Source organism: Onychostoma macrolepis, chromosome 05 (genome assembly GCF_012432095.1).
Source record: "Onychostoma macrolepis isolate SWU-2019 chromosome 05, ASM1243209v1, whole genome shotgun sequence".
Classification (NCBI taxonomy): domain Eukaryota; kingdom Metazoa; phylum Chordata; class Actinopteri; order Cypriniformes; family Cyprinidae; genus Onychostoma; species Onychostoma macrolepis.
In genome coordinates, this window is record NC_081159.1 from 32677626 (window position 1) to 32685843 (window position 8218).

Genomic DNA, 8218 nt, shown 5'->3' on the forward strand with positions numbered 1-8218 from the left:
AATTTCATGTCTGAAATAAGCTTTTAATCAAGTGTAGACATCAAAGTCAAATCGCATTATATAGCTAACAAAAATACGTAACTGTTATGTAACCGCAACGTAATCTGGTGACCAAAGTTACGTCGTGGCGACCAGAAAAATGAAAGGTGCGTATACGTTGCCACAACGTAACTTTGTGACGTTGCCAGTTCGTAACTGCGACGTCGTGGCAACGTTGTGGATCAATAGTTGTGTGCTGGTAATCAGCTGGTAATTTGTTTATAATTATTTATTTTCTATGGGCGGACATGCAGTAGTTTAACCTAATTTATGTCCTCATATGCCCAAACTAATGTAAAGGCTTTTTCAACAGTGAATGATGAATAGACTCAAAATGAATTCAGTTCATTTATTTTGAAAAACACACAAATATGAACAGTAGAATACACCCAAATTATTAATAAAAACATAGGATATACAGCGAAATATGAATGAAAGCATTCAGGACGTTCCGTGCTCAGCATCATTAAAAACAGATGCTAGCATAAAATTTGCTAGCAGACATTTCAGATAATTAAGGAAAGATACCATAATCACAGAGGTGTTGATATTAACAAAAGGGTAATACTTTACAACAAGGTTCATTAGTTAACATTAGTTAACAACATTAGTAAACATGAACTAAGAATGAACATTACTTCTACAGCATTTATTAATCTTAGTTAATGTTAATTTCAGCATGTACTAATGCATTATTAAAATCACAAGTTGTGTTTGTTAACATTAATGCACTGTGAACTAACATGAATAAACAATGAACAACTGTATTTTCATTAACTACCATGAACAAAGATTAATAAATAGTGTAATAAATGCATTGTTCATTGTTTGTTCATGATAGTTCACACATTAACTAATGTTAACAAATGACACCTTAACGTAGACTGTATAAACATCATTTTTCAAAACAATAAATCTTTAAAATATTGAAAATGTTTATAAAACATAACAATGACCAATTATAACCACATTAGAACATATTTCACCCAAAAATTTAAATTCTGTCATTAATTACTTACCCTCATGTCGCTCCAAACCCATAAGACCCTGTTGTGCAGAACACAAATGAAGATATTTTTAACAGATGCCTTGTGTACGCAAAAACAAAACAAAAAAAAAACAGCAATAACAAAAATAGTATGTCTTTATTCACAAATTATGTATCTCCAAAGCATTTTCACAAAAGCACCATGAGATGGCCAGCTCTCACGGCAACGTAACACTGATGCATGATGGTGCTCTCATGTTATTTTGTAAATAAAAATGCAATGTTTTTTGTGCACACAAAACATTCACATCACTTCATAAATTGAGGTTAAACAACTGGAGTCACATGGGTTTACTTTAATGATGTATTTATTACCTTTCTGAGGCTTGAAAGTGGTAGTTGCCATTCTGAGGCTTGTCCCCCCTAAAAGTATCATTACAAGCGACTCTGTGTATTGAAAATAACATAATGGAAATATACTTAAAATAATTGTGTGGGTAGTAAAACAAAATAAACGCAAAAAAAAACGTTTTAACTTCAGAAATGTTTTGATTCCCCCCTCCCTTTCCTCACAGTGGTTTGGTCCACTGCCTGCTTTCCTTCTTTACCGATACACACACGAGTCCGGTGAGAGAGAGCAAGTTAGTTATGTGTAAGTAACTTAGGCTGTCAAGGCTATTTTATTCTCTTTAAACATCGGGTGAAATGATTCTCTCTCTTTAATAGAGATGATGCTGGATCATTAATAAATTAGTCATGACAAAAAAATTATGACATCTGATGTTTTTCTATGAGCGATTATAAGGTTAACAAGCTTAATACCGTAGCTTGTCACCCACTACAACTAACATGGCGATAAGCCTGTGTGTGGACTGATATTAGGCTAATATTGTAGACCTAACTTAATGATGTTAAGTGGCAGATCAGTGGGTTTAATGCGGTTGAATTAATGCGAAAGAGACGTACTAGGTTTCAGACGAAACCTAAAATACTATGGATGACGCAAAATAATAATTATAATATGACCGCCGTGGTGAACCATGGAACTCATATTATAACCTATGCTGTGTACACATATCTATCCTTACAAGTACAATTTTGGCTGTATTATTTGCGTCCCCTTCAAAAATTGCTCTTGAGAAATTTTAAGTTTATTGCCCCCTACTGTCAGATGAAATTTACGCCCCTGAGGATAAGAACAATTTTCTAGAATTTTCAACACAGTTTTTGGTCACTTCCTATACAGGGCTCCAGACTGCAACCAAATGGTTGCATTTTGTGACCGTTTTTTTCTGCCGGTGCGACTAAATTTTGTGAGCAATTACACTAGCTTGACCACTACGTTGTCCCACCTCATAAGCACTGCTATTTCTGTTGCATATGAGAAACATCAAACAGCAAGCGAAACAAAAGCAAGTGAAACCGCGCTACTTGTTTGAGCTGTGCAGCGTGGAGTGTTTATCAGCTCGGATCAGCGCAGAGCAAACAAACTTCTCCGAGCTCAGAACAGGTTTACTCAGGAAGCAGTGTTGATTTCGCAACGCTGTTAAAGCACAGTGCTGCGAGATCCAGTGAGAAGCATTCAAATTCTGCACAGATATCTGTTATAAACAGGTCAAACAGTGCTGACATATAACCAGAAGTAGTAATGCTAACTATAACCATGGTGTTGTGGCAGAAATAGTTATGCATTATGCATTTCAGGGTTTGTACAACCTTTTGAGAGAGAAATTCAAGCACATTTAAGTATTTCACACAACTATTTATAGCACTTTAAAACTTTAAAAAGCATACAATTAAAATTTATTTCAATTAAAGTTATTTTTAAAGGGATGACCAAAATATACTTTGTGGTAAACAAGCACTTTTGTAAAATTAAAAAAAAGGGGCATCAAATTACCACTAACCAGTAGATGGTGGCAGGGGAACACTTATAGGCTTATTATTTATTCATTTGTACTTTTTACTTTATATTTTGAAATTATAAAATCACTATTATATAATTTTAAATCATCAAGAAATCAAATTTTGTAAAAATGTTGTTCTTTTCTGTGTATGAAGTAAGAAAAGTCACAAAGTGCACTGAAAAACAAACTTCTCTGACTGAATCACACACAAAGCAAGAGAGCTCCTTTTATAATCACTGAAGTTGTTGGTCAGTTCCATATAATACTACAAAAAAATAATGGTACATTTAACAAGAGTAGAATATGTTAATTTTCTATATAAAACTTACATTTTGCACATGTTACTGTTGTTAATAAAAGTAAATTTTGTGCTTCCCAATTCAAGCTCAGTGCTTTACTGTCAAATGTGCATTACCAAGAAATAAATGTGTAATATTACTAGTAACTACACTTATTAGTGCAAAACTATAATAATTTTATGATTTAATTATCTTTATTTTTAAAACCCCCACACACCACCCCCAGCGCTACCAAATCTGCTTCTGGCGCCACCATCTGTAGAACTCAGTGGTGCTGGTGCCACTGCTCTCAAAAGTTAGTCTGGAGCCCTGCTATATACAGGTGCATTTCAATAAATTAGAATGTCGTGGAAAAGTTCATTTATTTTAGTAATTCAACTCAAATTGTGAAACTCGTGTATTAAATAAATTCAGTGCACACAGACTTAAGTCTTTGGTTCTTTTAATTGTGATGATTTTGGCTCACATTTAACAAAAACCCACCAATTCACAATCTCAACAAATTATAATATGGTGACATATGTTTATTACAGAGGTGGGAGGGTCTGTTTTGGACATCTGGGCGTTTCAGAGATCACGCGCTCTGTATGCATGCATTGCGTATAGTCATTCGGATTGATTACCATTAGTATAATCACACAAATACCATGATGAAGCTAAATGGCTAATATAGTCAAGTCAAGTCAAGTCACCTTTATTTATATAGTGCTTTTACAATACAGATTGTGTCAAAGCACTTAACAGTATCAAATTGGAGGATAGAGTGTCAGTAATGTATAATGATAAGATTAAACACTCAATTTTCAGTTAAAGGCATTTCATTATTGAATTCAGAGATGTCATTGTCTAGCTCAGTTTAGTTTAAATAGTATCTGTGCAATCAAATCGGCGATAATCGCTAGAAATGAACGGTCCCCAACTGAGCAAGCCAGAGGTGAAAGCGGCAAGGAACCAAAACTCCCTTTGTGACAGAATGGAGAAAAAAAAACCTTGGGAGAAACCAGGCTCAGTCGGGGGGCCAGTTCTCCTCTGACCAGACGAAACCCGCAGTTCAAAAGTTTATATTTCTATTTTAATTTTGTTGCAATTTCTAACAATAGTAGTATTATGTAGTTAGGTATTTTATTATATTTTAGTTATTTTGTTATTTTTGGGTGATATATCTGGGGATATATCTCTGGGGGTCATCCGGGCGTCCTGGTCTCCGCCGACGATGAGGGCCGCAGACATCACCTCCCGGCGCCGACCCACCATCTGATCGGACACGGACCGAGAAACAGACTAGGAAAGAAACAGACAAACATTAGCGCAGATGCCATTCTACTTACGATGTAACGAGTACATCGTGTGTTATGGGGAGTGTTCCCGGTTCCGGTTCATCTAATTAATGCAGCCTAACAATCCTTTAACGGATTTGAATAATAGAAGCGTATTAATGTGTTATGTGTAAGCCAGGCTAAAGAGATGGGTCTTTAATCTAGATTTAAACTGACAGAGTGTGTCTGCCTCCCGAACAGTGTTAGGTAGACTGTTCCAGAGTTTGGGTGCTAAATAGGAAAAGGATCTGCCGCCCGCAGTCGATTTTGATATTCTAGGTATTATCAAACGGCCAGAGTTTTGAGAACGCAGCGGACGTGGAGGACTATAATGCGATAAGAGCTTGCTCAAATACTGAGGAGCTAAACCATTCAGGGCTTTATAAGTAATTAACAAGATTTTAAAATCTATCCGATGCTTGATAGGGAGCCAGTGCAGTGTTGACAGAACCGGGCTAATATGGTCATATTTCCTGGTTCTAGTAAGGACTCTAGCTGCTGCATTTTGGACTAACTGTAGTTTGTTGATCAAGCGTGCAGAACAACCACCCAATAAAGCATTACAATAGTCTAACCTTGAGGTCATAAACGCATGAATTAACATTTCTGCATTTGACGTTGAGAGCATTGGTCGCAATTTAGATATGCTTTTGAGATGAAAAAATGCAGTTTTACAGATGCTAGAAACATGGCTTTCAAATGACAGATTGCTATCGAACAGCACACCTAGGTTCCTGACTGATGAGGAAGAATTGACAGAGCAGCCGTCAAGTGTTAGATAATGTTCTAGGTTACATGTGGGGTTTTTAGGTCCGATAATTAACACCTCTGTTTTTCAGAATTTAGCAGTAAAAATTACTCATCATCCAGTTTTTTATATCGACTATGCATTCCGTTAGTTTCTCAATTTGGTGTGTTTCACCGGGCCGCGAAGAAATATAGAGCTGAGTATCATCAGCATAACAGTGAAAGCTAACACCATGTCTCCTAATAATATCTCCCAAGGGTAACATATAGAGCGTGAAAAGTAACGGCCCTAGTACTGAGCCTTGAGGTACTCCATACTGCACTTGTGATCGATATGATACCTCTTCATTCACTGCTACGAACTGATGGCGGTCAGATAAGTACGATTTGAACCATGCTAAGGCACTTCCACTAATGCCAACAAAGTTTTGTAGTCTATTCAAAAGAATGTTGTGGTCGATAGTGTCGAACGCAGTGCTAAGATCCAGTAGAACTAATAAAGAGATACAACCACAGTCAGATGATAGAAGCAGGTCATTTGTAACTCTAATGAGAGCAGTCTCAGTACTATGATACGATCTAAATCCTGACTGGAATTCCTCACAGATATCATTTTTCTCTAGGAAGGAATATAATTGCGAGGATACTACCTTTTCTAGTATCTTTGACAGAAAAGGGAGATTTGAGATCGGTCTGTAATTAACTAGATCTTTGGGGTCAAGTTGTGGTTTTTTAATGAGAGGCTTAATAACAGCCAATTTGAAGGTTTTGGGGACATATCCTAATGACAATGATGAATTAATAATAGCCAAAAGAGGATCTATGACTTCTGGAAGCAGCTCTTTTAGTAGTTTAGATGGAATCGGGTCTAACATACATGATGTTGGTTTAGATGATTTAACAAGTTTATACAATTCTTCCTCTCCTACAGTAGAGAATGAGTGGAATTGTTCCTCAGGGGTCTATAGTGCGCTATCTGATGCGATACTGTAGCTGACGGCTGCAGGGATACAATTTTATCTCTGATAGTATCGATCTTGGAAGTGAAGTAGTTCATAAAGTCATTACTGCTATGCTCTTGGGAAATGCCAACACCTGTTGATGCTTGATTTTTCGTTAATTTAGTTACTGTATTGAATAAATATCGGGGTTATGTTTGTTTTCTTCTAGAAGAGACGAAAAGTAATCAGATCTAGCAGTTTTAATGCTTTTCTGTAGGATAGGGTACTTTCCGCCAAGCTAAACGAAATACCTCTAATTTAGTTTTCCTCCAGCTGCGCTCCATTTTCCGGGCTGCTCTCTTTAGGGCGCGAGTGTGCTCATTATACCACGGTGTTGGACTCTTATCCTTAATCTTCCTTAAGCGTAAAGGAGCAACCGCATCTAAAGTGCTAGAAAAGAGAGAGTCCATAGTTCCTGTTACATCATCAAGTTGTTCTGAGCTATTGGATATGCTGAGGAACTGAGATAAGTCAGGAAGATTATTTATAAAGCAGTCTTTTGTGGTAGAGGTAATGGTTCTACCATATTTGTAACAAGAAGTTGGCTTTACAGCTTTAGCTATATGGAATATACAGGAGACTAAATAATGATCTGAGATATCATCGCTCTGCTGCAAAATTTCAATGCCACTGACATCAATTCCATGTGACAGTATTAAATCTAGAGTATGATTTCGACAATGAGTAGGTCCTGACACGTGTTGTTTAACACCAATTGAGTTTAGAATGTCTATAAATGCTGATCCCAACGAATCTCTGTCATTATCAACATGGATATTAAAATCACCAACGATTAGGACATTATCTGCAGTCAGCACTAACTCCGATAGAAGATCAGAAAATTCTTTAATAAAGTCTGTATGGTGCCCTGGTGGCCTGTATACAGTAGCCAGTACAAACATCACAGGGATTTATCATTAACACTTGTTTCTTTGGATAACGTTATATGAAGCACCATTACTTTGAACGAATTATACTTGAAACCCAACCTCTGAGAGATACTGAAAATATTTCTATAAATTGTAGCAACACCTCCCCCTTTACCTTTTGCACGCGGTTCATGTTTGTAACAGTAATCTTGGGGTGTAGACTCGTTTAAAGTAATGTAATCATCTTGTTTTAGCCAGGTTTCTGTCAGACAAAGCACATCTAGTTTATGGTCAGTGAACATATCATTTACAAAAAGTGCTTTTGAAGAAAGGGATCTAATATTTAATAAGCCAAGCTTTATCATGTGTTTATCTGTATTATATCGTTTTTATTTGTTGAACATCAATTAAATTGTTACTATTACTTTGGTTTGGATGTTTTCTGTATTTTCTAGTTCGGGGAACAGACACAGTCTCTATAGAGTGATATCTAGGTGAAAAAGTTTCTATGTGCTGAGAGTTAACTGACTTTGGTGGCGTGAGGCGGCTAGCAGACGATCGGTTTAGCCAGTCTGTCTGCTTCCTGACCTGGGCTCCAGTTAGTCAAGTACAAACTCTAAGACTATGTGCCATATTTCTAGAGAGAAGAGCGGCACCACCCCAGGAGGGATGAACACCATCTCTTTTCAACAGGTCAGGTCTGCCCCAAAAATTCTTCCAATTGTCTATAAAGCCTATGTTATTTTGCGGGCACCACTTAGACATCCAGCCATTGAGTGATGACAGTCTGCTATGAATCTCATCACCACGGTAAGCAGGGAGCGGACCAGAGCATATTACAGTGTCTGACATCGTACTTGCAAGTTCACACACCTCTTTAACATTATTTTTGGTGATCTCCGACTGGCAAAGTCGAACATCATTAGCGCCGACGTGGATAACAATCTTACTGAATTTACGTTTAGCATTAGTCAGCACTTTTAAATTTGCCAAGATGTCAGGCGCTCTGGCTCCGGGTAAACAATGGACTATGGTGGCTGGTGTCTCTATTT

General features: G+C 37.0%; 1 pseudogene; it reads right to left on the reverse strand.

Annotated features, from left to right (window-relative positions):
- Positions 1 to 4123: 4123 nt before the first annotated feature.
- On the reverse strand, positions 4124 to 7951 carry LOC131541347 (uncharacterized; annotated as a pseudogene).
- Positions 7952 to 8218: the final 267 nt, after the last annotated feature.